Source organism: Equus przewalskii, chromosome 18 (genome assembly GCF_037783145.1).
Source record: "Equus przewalskii isolate Varuska chromosome 18, EquPr2, whole genome shotgun sequence".
NCBI classification, from domain to species: domain Eukaryota; kingdom Metazoa; phylum Chordata; class Mammalia; order Perissodactyla; family Equidae; genus Equus; species Equus przewalskii.
In genome coordinates this window covers 27328228-27351383 of record NC_091848.1, presented here as the reverse complement: position 1 = coordinate 27351383, position 23156 = coordinate 27328228, and the positions used below count along the sequence as shown (strand labels likewise).

General features: G+C 42.3%; 1 long non-coding RNA gene across 1 annotated transcript in view; it reads left to right on the top strand.

Moving 5' to 3' along the window:
- LOC103557270 (uncharacterized) overlaps window positions 1-22905 on the top strand; it is a 94498-nt gene extending 71593 nt beyond the window's left edge. The window contains exon 5 of the long non-coding RNA XR_011529135.1: window positions 22424-22905. This is a non-coding gene — a long non-coding RNA (uncharacterized lncRNA). The remainder of the gene's footprint in view (window positions 1-22423) is intronic.
- The last annotated feature ends 251 nt before the right edge of the window (window positions 22906-23156 follow it).

Genomic DNA, 23156 nt, shown 5'->3' with positions numbered 1-23156 from the left:
ATCCATGCCTCTGTTTACTGCATGCTCTTAGCATAGGAAGTACTCAATAAATGCTTATTAATTGGGTGACTGAATAAATGGGTGAATGAAGAAAGGGTGAATCTTCAAGCATGAATATTCTCATTCTATGCACAGGACTTTACATTACTTCTCAGTCAGTGGCCACTCAATGGATATTTTCTGAGTTAATGACTGAAGGAATCGGCACGAGAACAGATGTTAGGGAGCTGCTGATTCTAGAAAGACCCCAAAGGGGTGTCACTCATTCTTTCAACATTTGTCAAAAGGCTGCTATGTACTGGGCAGATGGTATAGGAATAAAGAATAAATCAGACGTGAGTCTTGGCCTTTGGGTGCTTACATTTTGGTAAGATGAGAACTGGCTAATGTTTTTCAAGTCTAAGAAGGAGCAGCCACTGGCAGAGTAACGATAATTCAAGCTACGGAAATGACCAACAAAAATTCAGAGGTGACCATCAAAGTAAACCTAATGCTGACCATGAAGATTCCTCCCCTTAAAGAGGAAATTCGGTTGAAGATCACGAAGAATAACTGGATGACTCACCCATCAAAATAGGAAGCTCTGTCTGGTAAGGAAGATGGTGGCATCGAGGTGGCAGAATCCACGAAGACTCTGCTCAAACACTTACCACAGTAGACTCACCCTTGCAACTTGGGCTACTGTCTGTGGAGCAGGGGACCTGCTCACTGGGTAGGGCTCCGTGGAGGCAGCGTAGCATTGTGATAGAAGATCCCAGGCTCTTGGAGTCACTGCCTCACTCTGAGCAAAGTCTCCCTCATGGAACAGCTCTGCAAACTGGGGCACATGTAATAGTGGAGATAGTAAGAATCTCTGTTTCACTGAGTTGTTGTGCTGACCAAAGAGTTAATATCTGTAAGGTGCGTGGAACAGTGCCTGGCTTCTAGGAAGCACTTATGGAAGCTTAGCTATTTTTATTGTGCTTCTATCATTGACTCTGTTTGTGTATTTGAACTGAAGAATCCCCAGTGAGTTTTAGAAGGAATAGAGGATTCTTACATCTCACTTCTGTGTGAAATAGGAGTATACATACATCTTGCATCTCATAACAACTTCATTCATAAGTTCTCTTGGGCTGGCTTCTCTAAACTGCCATATAATTGTCCTCTGCAGTAGAATTCCAAGTGGATCATGCATGATATTCCATGCTTGTGGACTTCAACTCAAGACTTTAAGAGGATTTTTGAGTAATTCTGCTAAAGTCACACAGTTACATTTTCTTTCACTTTACCAGACCATTGCACCTATCAGAATCCATTTTTGGCATATAAACATTACTCTAACCTAGAAAGTAAATGTTTCTTTATTAAGCCAATGCTGATTTAAACCATGTATTTCTTTCTATCTAAAACATCAAAATGTTTATTCTTAAAGTATATACATTAAAGAAAAAACTTTTCTTTATGCAAAGAATTTATAACCACATGCTGGACCTAGCTCAACTGCAAAAAATGTTCTGATTTTAAATTTTGAAGATAGTCTTTTAATATAAACATGTTTTAGTACAAATAGCAGCTTTAAAGATTATGACTAATGAATAAATATTTTCAGAATGTTATTATTTCTGTTTATTTATGTTTACATATCAAACATGGCAACTTACCACCAGATGCCAGAGTCTTACTTTGCTCTATCTTCTTTAAGATACATTAAATATGAAGAACACACCCAATAAATGGGGGAGATACTTCCCAAATTGACTAATGGGATAGCTAAGTTAAATAGTCAAGGAATTCCAAAAAATATCTCAAGTTTATTCTGCACCAGCGCCAGTCATATAAAATGTTTGGGGTTTGTCATTGGATGGGACACAGGAGTAGGTCTGAGATAATCTAGAGAAGATGGTGGCTATGGTGAAAATGACACAGGCTTTGGAGCCAGGAAGACGGGGCCCCAAATCTTGACTCTGCTACATTGGTCATCTGTCTTCTGAGCCTCTGTTAATTTGCCTGAAAAACAACCATAGTAACACCAAACTCACAGATTCATTGGGAAGAGTAGAGCTAACAAGGTATGCAAAGTGCCTGGAACATAGCAGATAGATGCTCAATAACCAGCACTTCTTATGATGGGGATGATTTTGATATATTCACATGCAGATACAATTAGATGGTGTTTGCACTGTATTTATTGGTCATGTATTGATATTTTAAAATGCGTGTTAACAATCCTTACTCCACGAGGTTGCTACCTCTCCTGGAGCCCGGAGAGGCTGGCTTATTCCTCTATTCCGTAAAATTCTCTATAGCGCCTTTTTCAAAGCATCCTGGAGAGACCATCATTCTCTGTACATATTATTGTTAATAATGAAGAGTAGAGCCCTCTCTAGGAGTAGGGAGACCTGTGATTTAGTCCTGATTCTATCTCAAAAGGGCTCTGTGACCTTGGGTCAGTTGCCTCCTCAATCCGGGCCTCAGCTTCCTAGTTTTAAGATGAGGAAACCAGATAAGATTTCTTCTGGGAATCTTTCAGTTCTAAAACTGTATTAGGTACCTGAACCTATGATTTTCTGACTTAGGCATAGGTTTACAAGGAAGAGAACCTGTAGAAATGATCGAGATGGTGGGAGAGATTAACTCTCATGAGTTTGTGAGATGACGTCTCATGTCTGAAAGGGTGTAACATTTTCCTGATTTTCACATGTTCTTTTAAAAATTAAAATCAAAGTAGATCAGATCAAGTTCCTTTCCCTGTGACCAAGGAAGCATTTCTACAGAAGCCTCATCATCAATACTAAGACCGTTCTTTGTAAATATTTCTCTAGTCCTGGTAAGAGATGTGCACTATGTGTAGCATACAATTTTGTCTGTTCACTCCGCTTTCCAAGGACTTAAATATGGGTTGAGATTTGGGGTACAGTCTGTGGTCGTGGATCCTATTTGCATCCATTGAGATCACCAACCGCATACAGCCCCAAATGTCTTTGGTTAGTGCTATCTTGCTGTGATGAGTTCTTTCCTACAATTGAACCAATAAATAAGTCCAAGTTTAAACTTCCAAACTTCTGAATCTCACCAACCATGGAATAGGTCACCTTGGGAGGCGGAAAGTTCCCAGCCTGCAGACATCTAAGAAGGAGTTCAATAGACACTTTGTCAGGGGTGTTATGTTGGAGATTCAGATACAGAGTGATCTCGAAAGCCCTTCTGAACCTAAAAATTTTATGATTTTCTGCTTCTACCCACTTTTACAGGGCTAATTCTGGGAGGATGGCAGATGAATTTTATCTTTATATTAAGAAAAATAAATGAATTGTTCAAACTTGTTGAGGAAGAGACAGAAGCCAACTTTGCACATGGGCTAAGTGAGCCCTTTAATATTAAAGACACCAATATTCCAGGGTTCTGAGCCATGGAATTCTGGGTAATGAATTTCGATAAAAATAAAGATGGCAGCATTGTGAAAAAAAGTTCAGTATAGGTAGCTGGCATGCCCAAACCAGGACTTGGCAAACAAGAGGAGACAAAATCACCTTGGTGGTATTTACTACCTGACAATTACCTGTCTGCCCACTTCTCCCTGTATCTGCTGAGAATCCCTGGACCTGGCTTAGTTTGTTTCAGCTGAGTGCCCGTGGTTCAAAGGATTGTTCTATAGTTTAAGCCAATTCTTCTCCTCTTGGCATGCTGCTTATTCAACTCAGAAGTTAAAAGGTTGCACTTCCTTAAAATGTAGCATTTCCCAGCTGAACCTGCATCAGACAACTGATTCCTACAACTTCACATGCACTGCTCAAGGCTCAACACTGGCTGATGATCTCTGGCTTATACCAGGCTGGTCTTTCCTTGATCCAGCTGAGAATTAACCACTTGGAAGAAGGTGCACAGGAAGATGTGAAATGCAACAGGGAGAACATCGTGTAAAATTGCCATCATCGCACAAGAGGTAGCGTTTGCAGCATCTATCCAGATCTGGTAAGGGATTGAGTCCTGGTTTGAACTGTGGGGTGTGAAGAGTAACTCAGGAGTTAAAGAATGGCATCGTAAAGGAGCTACTGAAGAGGTTTCCTGCCCTAACTCTCTTCTTGGGCTCTTTAGAAGGCCCTATGCTCCCCTCATTTTTTCTGATTCCGATGACACACCTTGGGTTTGTGTTGATTTGCTGGCCGAATAAAGTAGTAGTGTGGTCCAGTGCTGTACGCCTGGCGGCTTGGTCTGCATGGATCAAGAAGGGTTCAGAATCTTTACAGGACTCATCCTCGCTTCAGGCAGAACCCAAGCCTAGGAGAGAGGCCCATCCCTAGAAGGACTGTGCCTGAAAGGCCAGGTCCATGCTTATTAATGCAGGGCAGGGCGTTAAGGCCTGGCTGGCTCCAGTGTTCTCTCTCAGAAACAGCTAATGGGTGGTAACCCCACTAGTTGGAGAGCAGGGCTCATGTCTCTGCTCCTGCCTGCTCCAGTCTAGGGTTGCTGTGACCTTCTCTGTTGAAGAACAATATTTGTCTCTAAACTGAAACATATGTTTCATTAACCATCCTCCTTCCAGAGAATACAGCTGTATCTCTCTTTCTGGCCTCTCTCCTCCTCCTTAGCCTCTGTCTTTCTTTTGATTGTTTAGATTGTGGTATATGTTAAAGCAGGGTACTTAAGTGTTTAACGTGGTCATCAGAGAAGCCCAGACATAAGGGTTTTGAATCTGTTGGTGAAAAAAGGGAAGTGATACTGGCCATTGAGTGAGTGGTGACATCAAAGAGAAGCCCTACATGTTCTGTTCCCTACAGTATGGCTGGGATTTTTTTACTCCAAGAAGGAGATTAAACAACATAGCTTTCCAGGAAAAGAATGACTTTTATTTTTTTGCTCCTTTTACCTTCTTTTCCAAGTCCTTTCAGAAATATGAGCATCTGACACCTGAGACCAAGTTCATTTTATGGAGAGGGCTAGTGCTATTGAAAACTAATACTAAAACTATAATGAATGAAAATAAAAAATATCCCAATGTTTTCATACTCACTGTGTTGATCCTCTGAACAACACAGCAGTGTTTGCAAGGACAAATGTGAATATTATCCCCATTTTTCATGGAGGAAACAAGGGCCAAAAAGGGAAGTGCCTTGCCCAGGATCATCCACCTTCTAGAAAGAAGCTTCAAAACACAGTCACTTTCCTGACTTTAGGCTCAGCAGGGTTTTTTTCTACACCTTGCTGCCTCTTCCCACACAATAATCTCTTAAGATTAAGTCTTTATACTCTAGAGTTGGATTCACGGGGTTACTAAAAGGACTAAGAAAAATGGAGCTTTGAAAATGTTATGTTTTCATCCTCCTTTCTCTGCACTGTGTGTAAGTATCAAGGGACAGGATTATTTTTTAAGACTGCTTTGAACATTCACTGGCTCAAGATTTCTTGATGAATGCCAGTAATAAAATGTTGTATATTAAAACCACACTTTTTTTGGTTTTTCTTGGCTCATCACTTGTCTTAGCTGAGTGGCCATCTATGTGCAAGTTTACTGGTAGGAAGGTTGTCTGGGAGCAATGACTGATGATCAGGTTTCTGTTGAGATCCAGGGAGCAACTTTAGGCAGGTGTATACTTGTTCTGAGTGCAAGGGATGTGGTAAAGAGCACAAGTCAAGCTAGTCGGCACCGCCCGAGAGCTTTTTCCAGCAGCACCTAGACTGGTTTGATCACCACCTGGATCTCTTCTGGAATACTGGGAAGACAAGTGAGGATTGTTGGATTAGAAACTGGGTCTGCTGCTGAAGGCAGTCCAGGATCTTGAAGAAAACTAACCAATTTATTGTGCTTACCCACGGGAGACATTTTCCAGTTCCTACCAAATAAGGCTAAGATTAAAGGATGTTTCCTCCTCTCCCTCTTCTGTCTATCATTATCAGCATCATAACACCTACCATGGGTGGGACCTTGGAGAGCTCAAGGTATAATGGAGAGTGCTCTCAGCTAGGAGTGTGAAGTCTCCGCTTCTCTCCAGGCTTTGTGTGGTCTTAGACAAACGATTTGATTTTGTGGGTTTCAGCGTCCTCATCTATCAAATGAGGAGTTGGACTTCATGACCTTTGACACTTCCAGGACTGCAATTCTTTGATTCTATCTAGAATATCAGATTCTGAACATGCTTAACCAAGAATGCCAAAGATCCCCAAGCATCTTGTCTTTGGTTTGTGTCTCTCTTACCAGGGTTGCCAGGGTGACAGTGGGCAGGAAGAGCAGCCTCTCTTTTCCCAAGGTAGGTAGAGGTTTCACTGTGATCACCCAGCATCCCCCTGCCCTGCCCCCACCCATCCCAGTCGTTTCCTTTGCCATTGACCTTAGATGCTGGCAAATGAAACACACAGTCACACCAGGAAATCCCTTATGTGGAGGTCTCTCTTTAGTGTGAGACCCAGACAGCTCCTGCGAGGGGCCTGGACTCTGGCCCAGAGGCCCCGACACCCCAGTTGAGATGCCCTACCACCAATACGCTGGATATTTCTTTTTTTAAGCTCACACTTGCATAATATCTTCTGTTTATGACTCTCAGGATCCAGAAGATTAAATTTACTAACTTAAATCAAGTGATCACCTACCCTGAATTCCTATGCTATATCCATTCTATCTCCTTCTTCCACCTCGTCTCTTCCCCATAATTAGCTTTATAATTGTAAGTGCTTCCAATACATTAAGCTTTTTTTAGAGCAAAAAAGTGTTAGATAAAGTAAGAAATGAGTGGACAATAAATGTTAGCAATTAAATAATTTCTGATTTGAATACTTGTTTAGTGTACAAAATTAGAAGGCAAGTAAGTGAAAGTAAAAATACAACTTCTCGTTATACCCATCTCTCAGAAATATCCTCTGTGAACATTTTGGTGAGCTTCCTTCCAGTAATCTTTCTATACACACACATATGTATTTACTATTAATACTTTTTCATTGGTATTTCAAAGAAGTTTTTAATATGTATCATCACTACGAACCTTCAGTCTTGTATCAGTTGGAAAGATCTAGTTCCTATAATTCCATATCACTTACGGAGCCTCTCTTTCCTAGTTGGACCTTGATTGACACAGAACATGTTGCTGAAACTCCTAAAACATGTCAGGTCTGGATTTTGGTATTGGTCTCCCCACCTGGACACAGTCCAGAAAAAAATTTTGGAGCATTGGACAGTATGTTTCAAAACAGCTCCAGGGTTTTTAAAAAGTCAACCATTGACTATTGCATTTAACATTTCTTGAACATCTGCTCTGCATGTGAGACATCGTGCTAAGCGGTTTACATGTATTATGTTACCTAATCCTAACTCCCCAGGGTTAAGCACATCATTGCTTCCATTTTATAGATGAGGAAACTGGGGCAAAGGGAAGTTACATGGCCCAGCGTTGCATAGCTAATAAGTGGTAGGGTCGTGATTCAAACCCGAGCAGTTTGGTTCCAGAGTCCAAGCTCTGGACTCAAAGTTAAGTCACTTGCTAACACACCAGGCTGGAGAGGCCTCACCTCTTGGTAGGAGGGCAGGGTCCTGGGGCAGTTGCTTGCACTATGGGAATAAAGAACGCTGTAAGAGGAGTCCTGCCGAGGAAGGCAGCAGGTGTGCTTCAATGAACGGTGGACTTGGAGCCACATAGACATGGGTTCCAATCCCGCTCTTCAACATGTGAGCCATGTGACCCTGGCCATGTCACTTTCCTGTCTGAGCATCAGTGTCCTCATCTGTAAAAGGAGGATAATAGTATCAGTCTTGGAGTTTGTGGTGAAGATTAAGAATGATCAATGTAAAAGCACCTGGCATGTTTCCAGGCATATAGGACACGCTAGTAGAGTTTAGTTGAACCTGAACCTGAGTAGAAAGTTTCAAGTTGAAATCTGGTTTTCAGTCTTGGATTGAACACTCTTGGTATAGTGATTTTGAACAAGATATTGGGGACTTTCTAGGCCCAAGTTCCTCATTTCTAGGAGGTGGTTGGACTAGCTGATCTCTACCAGCCTGTCTAGGATTCCAGGATTTCAGTGGTCTTAAGAGGAAGGAATGTGGCAGATGGTGTCTTCCCCTCTCAAATCAGCCTGAAATGAGGCCAGAGTTCTCAGAGTATGGTGTCTTTCTCCTTGGTCCCTCTGCCTTGTAGATGTTCTTGACTAGACTCAAGCACTTGGAGTTTTCTGGAATGTCTGCGTTTTGCTGAAAATCGCAAATACTTCTTAGAAGGGAGGGGTGAAGCCTTTGACTGCCAGGGCCCTGGTGTTTTATTAGCCCTTCTAGGAAAGGAGGGGTCACAGCTTTATAAGCTTCCCAATAATGAAAAAAAAATAACTCCTTGACTTGCTCCAAAGAATGTTGGGAAATCACAAAGCCAGATGATTTCTTGGGTCCCTTATACTCAATCATTTTGTGATTCAGCTGTAAGACAACTAGTTGAGTTTTAACTAAAAGGCTCCTAGATGCTAAACACTGCAGAGAGTGGAGAAATGACATGGGTCTCATTCTAAAGGTGACTCTAATCGGCCTCCATCAAGGAAACATAAACCGAGAGTTGAAGAGAAGAGACAAGTTTTGTTAGGAGTTTGCAGAAAGGTTAATCAAGGTTTTCTCCTATCTCCCTGGCCACTCCTTGAACGAAGAAGGCTAGTGTCTTCTCCTCACCCAAACCTGTAGCTGGGGAGTGTCCCAGGCTCAGCCTTTGGACCTCTTCTTGTTCTGTCCTCACTTCCCTGGGGATCTTGCTCAGTTTCAATAAAATCTTAATGCTGACAATTCCTAAATTTCTATCTCCAGCTTAGATTTCTCCCTGGAACTCCAGACTCAGAAATCCAGCTGCCTGCTCAGCCATCTCCCTTTGAGTGTCTCTTTGGCTCCTTTAACTGAACCCATCCAAATTAGAGTTCCTAATGTGTTCCTAACTCCTTCAAATCTGCTCCACCTACAGCCTGTCCATTTTGACAAAGAACAATTCCATTTGTTACAGTTGCTCAAGCCAAAGAACTTGGAGCCGTGCTTGACTCCTGTTTCTCCACAACTCACGTCCAAACTACCAGTAACTCTTTAGGCTCTGCCTTAAATATGTGTATAGAATTTGAACACTCCTCCCCATGTCCTAGTCCAAGTGCCCATCATCTCTCTCCAGTATTATTATAATAGATTCCTAAATGGCCTCTTTGCTCCCACCTTGCCCATCTCAATAGAGCAGCCGGAGAGAGTCTGTGAAAATAAACTTGAGATCCCGTCCAAACCCTCAATGGCTTTCCATCTCATCCAGAGTAATAGAAAGTTCTTCCAGTGTCCCACGAGGTGTATACAAAGTACTTCCTTTTCCTCTCCATCCTCCTCTCCCACTGATCCGCCCTCTACTCTGCTTTAGCTGTTCTCTGTTCTCTGTTCCTCCAACATGCGAGCCATGTGAGGCTCAGGGCCTCGGTGCGTCCGCCTCCCTCTGTCTGGTGCTCTTACTTCAGATACCCAGTGGTTCTGTCTTTCACCTATTCTCACCCTTCAATGTAACCTGCTCAGTGGTGCTTTCCCAGGACCCTACCTCACATTGCATCCTTCTCCCTCACACATGTTCTGTAGCTCTTCCCTGCCTTTTTCCCTTTTTTAGCCTTTATTACCATAAAAACTACTGTGCATATTTACTATCAAGTTTATTGTTTGTTTCTCCCCACTAGAAGGAAACTCCAAAGGACAGAGGAGCACAGTGCCTGGCATTCAGTAATTATTAGTTGAAGAAATGGGCGAGGTGGCTGGCCAAGAGCTTCATGGTGGAGCCTGGGTTTGAGCAACACTCTGAACCATGGGGAGGATCAGAGGGACCAGAGGCTGAGAAAAAAGTGCTTGGGAAAGAGAGACACTGGGCAAAGGCTGAGTGGAGCCCCGTGGGGATGGGAAGGGCCGGGCTAACTGACCCATTCTCCACCAGCCTCTACCTCCTTGGTGTTACTTCTTCCAGAATACCTATTGTCTGTCTTTTAGTATGGAGCAAAAATCTCTTGGCTGTGTGGGATAATAGAAAGCTCATGGATGGAATTCAGAGTCATAGACTGAATCTAGAAGTGTGACCCTGGACCAGCCACTTAACCTCTCTAACCCTCTGCTTGCTCATCTGTCAAAGAAGGATAACAACACCGGCTTGTGTTCTCATGGGGCCGTTGTGAAGATCAAATGAGGTAACGGATGGGAAAGTGCTTCACACTCAGAAAGCTGGACAGTTGCGGTGGGGATTAGTGAAATGCATAAGTGTGTCGTTGAAATAATTGCTCAGACTCACATGCAGATTATCCACCTCAGTGGCAAGGAAAGGGGCTGGGGCAGTCCGAATTGGTGAGTAATTCGGAAATCTTGCGTCTGGGCTTTCTAATATGGGAGGGATGCAGGAGGAGGGACTGGAAATTTTCCTTCCTGAGGACGTGGCTAGTGCCCAAATGAGGTGCTTATTTGGACAACAGCTTCTGGGGATTACTTCCTCTCCTTTCCTTCTTACATACACTTGAGAGTTGAGTATCATTACTCCTTTCTTTAAAGATAAGAAAGCTGAGGCTCAGAGAGGTTAAGTAACTTGCCCATGGTCACACAGGTATTTGTTGTCAGAGTCAGAAGAAACCAGCTTTGTCTCAAGAGCCTGTGTTCTTTCCACAGGCTGCCTTTTCAGAGACCTTAACGCAAAAAGTTCAACAGCGACCGTCGCCTGAATACGGGCAAGTGAATAATACATGAGGGGTCTAGGCAGGGGTCCAGGCAGAGAACAGACTCCGAGCTCTTAAATGTAATTCTAAGAGTGAAAAGGAGGGTTGATGTGCCACCGGTGAATCCCAACCCTTCTCTAGGCCACTGCCGTGGGCTATGAATGGTTTCTCACAGCAGGACTTGGTAACAATTTAGAAGAAAGCGGAATTTTGAGCTAAAGTTTAAGTAAGAATGTAAGAATAATCAAGCTGGGAACAGTGCCCATTGGTCTTTCTAAGTATAAGAAAAATTGTTTTAAAAAGCAGTGGTGTAAGAAATGACACAACTTTTTGGATGATTAGCAATCCCAGTCTCGATTTTAACTGGTGACACTTCTGCAGCAACTCGCCTGTTGCCTGCCACGTACTGGGGCTTAACCCATGTCATAAATATATGCAGCGATCTCTATGTATATGTATAATATGTATCGTAACGAGTATGGGTTTTAGTAATTATGTATGTAAAATCATTTGGATGGTTGATGGACGTACAGATGGATGGATTCTGGGCCCATAGGTTGGAGAAATGCCAAAAAAAAAAAAGCAGCTTGTAACAATGTCAAGGATGCTGACAGAATACTTGCTTTAAAAATGTATGCACCAGGGCCAGCCCTGTGGCCCAGTGGTTAAGTTTCACGCGCTCTGCTTCAGTGGCCCAGGGTTTCACCTGTTTGGATCCTGAGCACAGAGGTGGCACCGCTCGTCAAGCCATGCTGAGGCAGCATCCCACATAGCACAACCAGAGGCACTCATAACTAGAATCTACAACAATGTACTGGGGGGCTTTGGGGAGAAAAAAAAAAAAAAAGATTGGCAACAGATGTTAGCTCAGGTGCCAATCTTTAAAAAAAAAAAAATGTATGCACCAGAAAATTTATTGAGCACTACTGGGTACTGGTGGAAAGAAATGGGAGGCATATCTCTTTGCATTGGCTTCAGATAACATGAGAAATACATATAGACGATTTTAAATAAGTGATGTTTGCAGGTAAGAACCACTTGGATTTAGAGGCAAAGGAGAACCATTTTCCCTTTGGTGTGAAGCACCAATTACAGAGTGTTAGGGGCGAAACAGGCCTGGGTCATGGGGTGAACTTAGCCATTTTAGATTGCAAAACTGAGCTGCACAAAGGAGGGTTACACAATGATTCATAGACTTTAAAAAAATAAATAAAAAACAACCCTATCCCTAGGCGCCACTCTTTTCTGTAGATGCGCTAGAAATCCTGAAAAATGGGTCTTTGCAAGGAAGCAGAAAACTTGGTGAGACGGTGTGAGGTCAAGAGCACGGCCTTTGCATTTAACTCAACCACAGTTTGAATCCTTGTCATCTGCTTATTATCTCTTGATCTCATGGAGGCTATTTCCAAGACCCTCTGGCCCTTGTATTATGAAATGAAGACACCTGCCTTTGCCGCCTGTCAGTATGAAATAAGATTGTGTCGTAAGAGGCTCAGCGGAGTAGCTGGCTCACAGCATTTCTCGGGGTCTCACCCATCCCCACGCCCACGTACACTTCCTCAGCCTTGAACTTCCTTGGCCCCCTTGGGCAAGGCCCCTACGGCCTTCTCCCTTCTCATCTACCACATCGGAACTTGCAGCAGATGGTCTCTAAGGTTCTGTTAAATGAGTCTAAAGATCTAGTCCTATTTCTTACTAGATGGCTGGGATAGCTGGACAGCATATCAGTCTACTTTCTACATATTTTTGTTAACGAGCCATTCACTGTGCTTTACCGCATTTAATCCTCAAAAGAAGACCTGTAAAGTAGCCATTGCTTTTGCCTTTTACAAATGAGAAAACCAAGGCAAAAGGCATCATCCTAGATCACAGGTTTGGCCTCCAGCTTGCAGGGAAGAATCTTTTGAAAGGCTTGACAACTGCATGAGAAAACGAGGCCCTTCATTATACCCCTGGCCTTGAAAATCAAGTGGAAACTGCCCAATTTTCACTCTATCCATTCTCCCTCCTTTTGCACTAAAAGTTTTAGTCATCTTCTCTCCTTTGTTGTTTCCTGTAAATGTTGCCATTCCAGGCTGAGGTCATGACTCTCCTAAGAGCCTTAATCAAATCCAGAAGGCAGCAGGACTGAACACAGAGTCTTCCGTACCTGGTTCCTGCACCGAACATTCACAGAGCTGCTCTCCGGAATGCAGCCCTAGCTGCTTGAGGCTGTGGGCTGGTTGTGGATTTTTACCTGCTCTTGTCTGATTTTTTTCTTTGGCCTTTGACATGCATGTCGTTGCAACCATGGTAGAGCCAGCCTCTTTCTCTAGCCATGGACTTCTATTCCCCGCAGAGGGCCTAGAACTATGCTCTACACAGCCGGTGCTCACTGAGCTGGAGCTGCTCCCGCCAACCAGTGCAGTCCCAGATTACATCAAGTATTTCAGCAATTGTGCCGAATTGTTGGCCGGCCTTGAATGTCTAGTCAGCCTTATTCTCAGCCTTTCCCTCACAGATTCACAAAGCCCAGTTTCAACCAATTCCTAATAATGCAATTACAGTTTTGGAAACTGAAGTTGAGTTTCATATTTAAATGTTGTCTTTCACCACACAGGAAAGGTTGGCCAAAAGCAGGAGTGACTGGAAGATTTTGGCAAAAAGATTAATTAGGATTTTCCATTCTTGAGAAGCTGCATGTGCTAACGCACACATGATACTCCATCCTCAGGGGTTCCCAGGAACCAAAGAGTGGACAAAGCATGAAACTGAAAACCAACATGCCTCATAGGAAATTGCTAGTATTTAAAAAAAAAAATCAGGTAGAGGCAGATTTGAACTGTTTCCTTTTTTTTTTTTTTTTTTTGTGAGGAAGATTAGGCCTGAGTTAACATCTGCACCAATCTTCCTCTACTTTTTGTATGTGGGATGCCTCCACAGCATGGCTGATGAGTGGAGTAGGTCCACACTTGGGATTCAAACCCGTGAACCTGGCCGCCCAAGTGGGGCATAGGGAAGTTTAACAAATCAGCTACTGGGCTGGCCCCTCTTCTTTGGAAATGTAGCAACACCTACCTCTCAGGGCTATTGTGGGGATGAAATGGGAATATGTATGGAAAAGCTAGCACAGGGCCTTGATCAGAGCAGGGAGCAATGAATGCTTAGTTGTTAAAACTGCAACGTGGGAAAGGCACTTGTCTGAAGCCAAATGACCAGGTTTTTGAACCTCACAGGGCAGTTAACTAGCCTGCTGGTATCTCCTCATTCTGGGTCCCAATTTCCTCATTTTTCTAATTGTAATAATAACATGGCGTACTTCACAGGGTCACAATGAGGAGCACATTAAAGAACGGCAGAGAAACTTCTTTGCAAACTAATCAGCTTTCTAGACAAAATAAAACATTATGAGGTGTATCAATCTCTAACCTCTGTGCCATTGTTTCAGCTTTTTGGTCTGAAATGTCCTCCTTCCCCATACTCCTTCTCCTTAATCTGCCTGAAGGAGTCCGACCCTTCATTTAGAAGGCAGTGGAGCATAATGGCTAAGAGCAAAGACTTAAATTGCTGGAGTTCAAATCCAAACTCTGCTGTTTGCCCTTAGGTAAGTTGCTTAACCTTTCTGTGCTTCAGCTTTCCATCGGTAAAGTGAGGATAACAGCATCGCCCATTTTATAAAGTTGCTGTAAGGATTAAATAAATTCACAAGTGTAAAGTACTTAGAACAGTACATCCTAAGTACCATATAAATGTTAACACATTATTTCAAGGCTATGCTTGCCATTTTGATGTTTATTATTTCAAGGATATGCTCATTATCTTATTAGTTTACTCAAACTCCACCCCTCCAAGAAATTTTCCTAGATGTCTTAGTTTAGAGCAGTCATGTTCCTGTATTCAAACAAAATACATTGGTTCCAACTCAGTGATAGCCCTCACCACTGCTCGTGTGTGTGTTGCTATCTCTCCCACACTGGCCTTTAGGCCCAAGTGACAGAGGATTCCTGTTTCACCTCTGTGCACATAGTTGATACACATTAAGTATTCGTTGAGTTGGATGGAAGGTAAACAAATGTATACACACGAATAAATCTGAATATACTGGACAATAGCTAATAACGACCTCTACATGATAACTGCATTTTAAAGACTGAACAAAATTACACTCTTTAGCACCACACCTGACACACAGTATGTGCTCAGTGAATGTGTTTACTTAGAAGGATGAAAAGATAACCAAAGGTGCATAAACTCCAACAAAAGGTTTCAGTTTATTGGGTCCCTCTCATTCAAAACATGTGTTAGATTGGTAAATTACTTATCTCAGGTGCCAGGGCTGGATTAAGATACCACGGAGAAGAAAAAATAGCTTCTGACACTCACGTCAAAGAGACGAGACAGCCCACTTACTAAATAATGATAGGGGGACACAGGTGCTAAGCAGAGTAAGATGGAGCTGCACAGGAATGCGCCTCCAGCAGCTCAGTTCCCACTCTACGTCCTGGACCTGTTTGACATCAAATGCCCAGGTATGTTCATTTGGGACGACTGAAACTTCTGTTTCAATAAGTAAGAAACCAGAGAAGAAGGTTCCAAGTTGACTAAAGAGGAGAGCAAGGTAGTTATGAGGATGTGGTGGCTTATATACAGCAGATGAGAATATAAAATAAGGGGGGTGGGGTAACACAAAAAAACTACTGGTCCAGAAGGGAGACTACTCTCCCACCAACTCCACTTTCACCAATGGCTTCATTTCTTTAGGTCTCAATTTTGCTATCAGTTGAGAAAGGAGTTTGGACTGAACTGGATTTCTAAGGATCATTCCACCTTTACCCTTTATCATTCTGTTTTTTAATACCTGGTCTGATATGAAAATCAGTTCTTTCTCCTAGCTTCAAATACTACTTTTACTTTGATGAATCTCAAATTTGTATCTCCAAACCAGACGTCTTTTTGAATTCAGGTCTTGAATATCCAAGTGCCTACACTGACATCTACCCCAGAGGCATCTCAAACACACCATGTTCAAAAGTGAGCTCTTGAGTGCCAGCAATTGCCTCCCTCTGCAAGCTTTTCCTTCACAGTGCTTCTAACTCAGTAAATGGAAACACATCCCCCAGATTGCCCAAACCAAAAACTTGGGATTCATTCTCAACAGCCCTCTCTCCTTCACCATCAACTCTTGCTCAATCCAATCTTTCTTTCAATCTTGTCAATTCTATCTTCAAAGTATGTGTCAAATCTTTCCACATCTCACCACCTAGACTGCCCCCTCCCTAGTCCAAGCTACCTTCATCTCTCACCACGACTTCTACAATAGCCCGGTAAAGAGTCTATTCTTGCCTCTTTCTAATTCGTCTTCCACACCATAGCTGGGGTGCTTTTCTTAAAATATAAATCAAATCCTGTCATCACCTTGCCTAAAAACCTTAAATGACTTCTCAATACACTTAGAATAAACTCTAAATTCCTGACCATGGTCTACAAAGGCCTACATGGACTAGCTCCTCATTCTCCCTCCAAATTCCTCATCTACCACTCTTTCTGCTGTGCCATGCTGGCCTCGTGCAGGTCTCTGAACATGCCATGGTTTTACCCCCTTTAGGGTTCTTTGACCTCTATTCCCTCTGCCCATTACTCTTTCTCCTTCACTCTTGACCTAACTCACCCATCCTCTTTTCTCCCATATCTCAGCCTACTTTAATAGAGAGGCTTGTACACTAGGTAAATTATGTCCTTACCCCATCTCACAGCACTGTACTTATTTCCTATATCTCAGGTATCATAATTTATAATAAATACTCATCTGTGGATTTACTCATGTAATACTTGTCTTCTCAACGGGGCTATAGGCTCCTCTAGGAACAGGTCTGCAATTGTTCTTTGTATATGCAAAGTCCAGCCCAGTGCTTAGCACATAGTAGGTATTCAATTCACAACATGCATGGCTGCATATGGGTAAGGCCTGAAAATATCAACATATGTTTATTTCATGCTGAAAAAAAGCCAAACAAATGGGTGATACAATAAGGAAATAGAGTTGAACATGTCCTGTTTCTCCAACATTTTCAGTTCCTAACCCCTAGGATCCTACAGCACTTGTCCGCTTTCTTACCGAGCCTGCCTAGTTTTCAGAGTTGAGAAGGTATTGAGAAAGTATTGAGTTGAGAAAGTATCTTGGTGTTATGTTTCTTTGCTTTGCTCCCCCCAGACATATTTAGCTTTGAGCAGGGAGGTGGCTTCCACAGGTAGGGTTGCCCCAGAGGTGCTGGGAACAGGTGGGGTGGAAAAGCAAAAAACAAAAGAAGAATCCATATGTCCTTGCACAGCTTGGACATTGTCCCAGCTCATCCACATTGGGTTTTGTTTTGTTTTTTTTTTTAATGCCATATACATCCAGTACTCTCTTCTTTCCACCTCTAGGAATCCCAAAATAAATGAGCTGTTGATCATGGTCTTGGTGCTGGCAAAACTGGCAAGAACAGGCAGACAGGCTCCCAATTCTAGGAGTTTTCTCTTGTAGCGCCCACCCACTGCCCCGACCCCTCTGGAGACTGTGCACCTCTTCCTGCTGAATCCACTGGGTATTTCATTCCATTTAGGCACCTACTGTTACGGATCGAAGAAAGTAGGATATGGGCTTCTGAGTAGTTTTTTAACTCTAACAAACGTCTGATGCTTCCTCTGATTATCGCCTCGCTGTGTTACTAGAGTGAAGCCCTCATTTCTTCTCTCCAGCACCCAGGCTCATATTTTCTTTCCTCCTCCTTATCAAGACCAACTCGTTCCTAATCCTTCATACTCACCTCCACATTCGCAGGATCCGCTCTGCATTGGCTGCAGGTTCACTTAGCAGAGCTGGCCCAGGGCTCTTCCTGTCACTCAGGTTAGGCCTTGGGTGGAAAGCTCTCCTATCTCCTTGGTTTAGTAACTCATCCATCCACTCAACTGCTTAAAAAATGTATAGAAATTTTGTTGATCCTAGAAGACAGCCCTGATAAGTTCGGACTTGGTTTATACCTTTTTCTAAGACTGAAGTTAGCTCACAACAAATGATTTTTTCCATCTGCGTGCAGGGCAGGGTTGGGAGGGACTAAGGTAGAAAGTGGAGGAAGAAAGAGGAAGAAGGTACCAAAAAGGAGGATCTAACACTGGATTTCAGTTCCCACTACTGGGAAATGGTTCATTTCCAATTCTGCATTTCAAGAACGAAAAGACTTTCCGATGGTCTTTTTCATTCTCTTTGAATCAGTACGAATCCTCAGCAGTAATTTATGTCTTCCTGTATTTAAAGGGTTAAAATATTTTGAGAAGTGAAATAACTGTATTTAAGGATGGTTACAAAGTCAAGGCAGGGCACTTCACAAACATTGTTCCCCAGATGTATTCTGAGTCACAGAATGTTACGGAATAGCCTGTTGGCTTAGCTTAACCGTGATAGTTCACATATTAGTTTGTTCGCTCATTCAACATTCAGCAACCACTTCGAACCGTGCATTATAATTTTCAAAGTACTTTCCCCTCCATTGTACTTGATTCTCATGAGAATCCTGTGATGTAGTCGCTTAACAGAAATTACCATTTTAGAGAACAAGAAACTGAGACCCACAGAAGTTAGTCAGTTGTGGAACTTTAACTGGAACCCAGATCATCAGATTTCACATCAAATTCTCTTTCAGTTCTACCTACTTTAATCTAAACAACATTTTCTAAGTGAGTACCATGGGTTGGGCACAAGTCTAAAAAAAACAAAAATGAAGTACTCTTGTCCTGGGGGAGCTTCTAGCCTATCAAAGAAAGACAGAGATCAAGGCATGGGTGCGGAGTGGGGGGTAAGTGCCTGGGTCCTCAGAGAATGCTGAGTCTGGTGTAGAATATTGTTGCAGGAGACGAGACTAGAAAGAAGTTTGAGGCCCTAAAGTGATTGATTTATTGATGCTCCATCACCATCATCAAGTCTTCTCAATACACCTTCCCAAATTATGGCCTTTATTAACATCATTATTAATCTGTTTCTGTCCCATTTTCTTTCGAGCATTTTGCTGGTATTTTTGTGCCAGTGCCTCCAAAGGATATGGCTGTTCTTAGCAACTCGATGTTTACGTGTTGAAAGCTGCTGGACTTCCAACTAATTGTGAGATTGCTGAAATCTCATCTGATGGTGTTATGCATGTGCCGTTATATCCAACTGATCCTCGCCTGCCACAGAAAGAAAATGGTTACAACTCCTGGCACATAGCTCCAATCCTGAGAAAGGCTGAGCCTTGGGGACTAGGGTGCTGTGGGAACTGGTCTGAATTCAAGGTTGGCACCTGAAGATATCACCTTTATTACCCAAAGGTCTGGAATGCCCAGAGGTTTGAGGTGACCTTGGGCTTAGTTGAGTAGGCATCAGGATCTATTAAGGGTCCAATTCCTATTAGTTGTGGTGTTGGGTTCCAGAATCCAGGCTGTAGATGTCACCTGAGGCTGTGTGCTTTGGAATAGTGTGATGCTGGGTGATCTGTCTGTTCATGGTACAACCTGTAAGGTACGAAAAGATGTAAAAAACAGGGACCAGGCATAGCTCTGGCCTGCAGGCTGAGCCAGCCTGCTGGTGGTCGTGGTGGAGATAGTTGAGGCTGAGTGTGTACTCCAGGCTCTTGTGGATCTTCCTGCATTGGGTATCGGGTATGACTGGATGGTACATTGAGGTGGCTGGGTTATTCCTTTTCTAATCAATCCTGGATGAAAAACTCAGAGGCTGAATCTGCCTAGGGAGAGAGTCAATGCCTCACATTGATGTTGGAGTGGGAGGTAGGATACAGTATCTGAGAGGAAGCCAAAGGGCTCAGAATCAGGACATTTGGGGCCCAGTCCTGGCTCAGAGACTTTGTTTTGCATGATCTAAAGCAAGTCTTAGCACCTTTCTGGGCCTTTCCTCAGTAGACTGTGTGCCCCCTGGGTTCAGGGTCCCCTCTTGTATTCATATTTGTTTCCCCATTATCTAGCACAGTGTCTACCCCATAAGACTGCCAATTATCCGTTTATTGTTTGAATGAGTGAATGAGTGAGGAAATAGAATGAGCTGAGCATGAAGAATTCCACCAGTGGTTTAAGGGAAGAGGGGCTTATCGGAACCATGGTCCTTAGCCTCGCTCCCTGGATCCTGATCTCTACTCTCCTGCCCTTTTTCGAGAACCAGTGATTTAAATAATAGTATACCCAAAGTTCCTAACAACCATATGATTCTCTGAAGAAAAAACATTGATATAGTTTATTTTAAAATTATTTTCCTCACCATTCACTAGCTAACCATGTTAGAAGAATCAAAAACAAATCTCCTGGAGCCCCAGAAGGGTCCCAAAGAAGTTCTGCCTACCAGGAGAGCTCCTGCGCAGACTCACAGAGATAGCAAAGTAACCAGGAAACTCTTTGACATTTGCAAATGCTGTGAAATACCAACAAACAGGCGCACAAAGACCAAGGGGGCGGAGACAGATCAAAGATTTACAGGATCTACTTAATTTCACCATGGTCAATGTGCTCAGAAAGGGTGCTGCTTTGTTGGTGTGGAGGCAAGTGTCTCCCAGGGTGAAAGGTCTTCTCCAAGAGTGAGTGGGCACTTCTCACTTTTACTCTAGGCTCTAAAGATGTGGGCAGCTTCCATTTTAGGTCAAACATTCTAAACTGTGAATTAAGTGACTAATTGTTTGCATTGAAAAGGCTTTTCAGTGTCTTGAGTACGTGCTTGGGAGATAGATATCAAACATATACAACCATTGCACAATTTGGAAGATAAAGAAAAGAATAAAGGAGGTAAAAAGCATTCATAATCCTAGTAGCCTAAAATAGCCACTATAAATATTTTCTGTTATGCACTCTTATTTATGTCCAGTCTATTTTCTATGATGATTATTTTGAAACATAGTTATGAATATATGATATACATATATTATATATGTGTATCTCTCTTCTTTTCACCTTACCTGGAAAATACCATAAGTATTTTCCAACTCTAATTTTTAAAAATGAGTTGTATTATATTTACTAATTTACTTAACCACCCTCCATCCAACACCCTTTTCCCTCACCCCGTCATGATGGGACATGTGGGTTGTGCAGATTTTTGTCAATACAATGCTTGGATGTATATATTCATACAAAGATTTTTTTCCCTTCTACCTTGAATTGTGCCTTGAAAATAGTTTCCTAGATGGGCCGGCCCTGTGGCTGAGTGGTTAAGTTCGCGCGCTCCGCTTTGGGGCCCCAGGGTTTTGCTGGTTTGGATCCTGGGCACGGACATGGCACTACTCATCAGGCCACACTGAGGTGGCATCCCACATGCCGCAACTAGAAGGACCCACAACTAAAATATACAACTATGTACTGGGGGGGATTTGTGGAGAAAAAACAGAAAAAAAAAAGAAGATTGGCAACAGTTGTTAGCTTGGGTGCCAATCTTTAAAAAAAAACAAGAAAAAAGAAAATAGTTTTCTAGAAGTAGAATTACTGGGTTACAGGGCATAATTACATTTAGAATTCTTGATACATGTGACCAAATAAATCGCTGAAGAGTCATGCTAACCAAAATGGAACATGATAGCATTCAGTCTTACTGCATTTTCACCAAGAATTATTTAAATATCAGCCCCCATAGTAAATACAAGCATTGGTTCAAAGATCTTATAACTACCTGTCAGTGAGGCTGATAAATATGAGAAAAAGTGAAGGGAAAGAAGGAAGAGACACTTAAAACTCAAGAGCAGCAGTGGAATTAGACACCATTGATAATTGACAATTGCTTATAAATTAATGAGGCATTTCTGAAACAATGTACATCAATGTAACAGGAGTCCTCGGTTTACCAATGCGGAGACTGCAGCAAAATAAATGATTCAGGGTGGAATCTGGTTGATGGGAATCAACTGTGCCAGTAATTTGCAGGGTGGTCTTTGCAAACCATTTCCCTCTCTGACCCTTTCTCAGCTGTAGAACTTGTAGGTTGAAAGATGAAGAGAGTTTAGATTACAGGGTCATATCCAGAGAATGAAGACAAACTCATAGAGTTATGGGGTCCAGTCAGCTGTTCTTCCCCAGACACCTAGAGTTACAACTCTGATGAGATTCATGGTCTACTGACGTTCCGCAATGAAAAAGCAGATATTCTAGGAAACCCTCCGTGATGAATCCCCAAGTTCCATATGTCCCCTATGGACTGACAGTAAGATTTTTCACGTTCTTGTTTCCATGGAGGGTTTCCACAGAGAAATGTTGAATAAGTGGATTGATGAGGTGGCTTGAATCATCTACCATCACGATGACATTTGACCTTTGGTGCCTCCCTGGTGTTCTCCTGACAGTTCTCTATCCAGACTGTAGCATACAGAAATTAGCCGAACTGCTTCCAATTTAGTAAACTGAAAGAATAAATGCAGGTTCCCTCATTTCCCTGACTCTATTTTGGGGACATGGTTGAGTGGGAAGCAAGACCTCTCAGATTTTAAGAGACGCCTAGGTCACTTTTAGAGGTTTCTGGAATTGAAAAAAAAAATGAGAAGTACAAAAAAGTACACATATATATAGAGAGAAAAACATATATATACAGAAAAAATATATATATACAGAAAAATTGAGAACATTGCATGGAGAACTACTCTGCACCCAGTTTCTCCTATTATGAACATCTACATTAGTATGCCACATTTGTAACAATTAACAAAATAATATTGATACAATATTAACTAAAGTCCATGATTTATTATAATTTGTTTTGGTTTACCTTAGGTCTTTTTCTGTCATCTCTCCTAAGGCTACTTTCGGCTGTGGCAGTTTCTCAGACTTTCCATGTTTTTGATGACCTTGATGATTTTGAGGAGGTCAACTATTTTGTAGGATGCCCCTCTACTGGAATTTGTCTGACGCTTTTCTCATAAATAGACTGGGGTATGGAGTGAAGACCGGAGAAGTGAAGAACCGTTTTTATCACCTTGTATCAACGGTACATACAATCAACATGGTTTATCGTCGTTGATGTTGACCTTGATGACCTGGCTGATGTAGTGTTTGTCAGGTTTCTCCACATAAAATTGCCTCCTCCTTCCCCTTTCCCATACTGTACTCTTTGCAAGGAAGTCATTGTGCGTAGCTCACACTTAAGGATGGAGGAGCTATACTCCGTCTCCTTGAAGGCAATGTATCTACATAAGTTATTTGGAATTCTTCTGCAAGAGAAATTTGTCTCTTCTCTCCCATTTATTAATTTTTTCAATAATTTACTTATATCTGTGTGAACTCATGGATATTTATTTTATACTTTAGGTTATAATCTAATATTACTCTATTTACTTTGTCGCTCAAATTTTCCAGTTTTGGTCATTGGGAGCTCTTCAGGTGGCTTCAGTGTTTCTTTGAAATATACACCATCAATGTGGGTTTGGGTTCTTTTTTTTTTTCCTGCTGAGGAAGATTTGCCCTGAGCTAACATCTGTTGCCAATCTTCCTCTATTTTGTATGTGAATTGCAGCCACAGCATGGCCACCAAC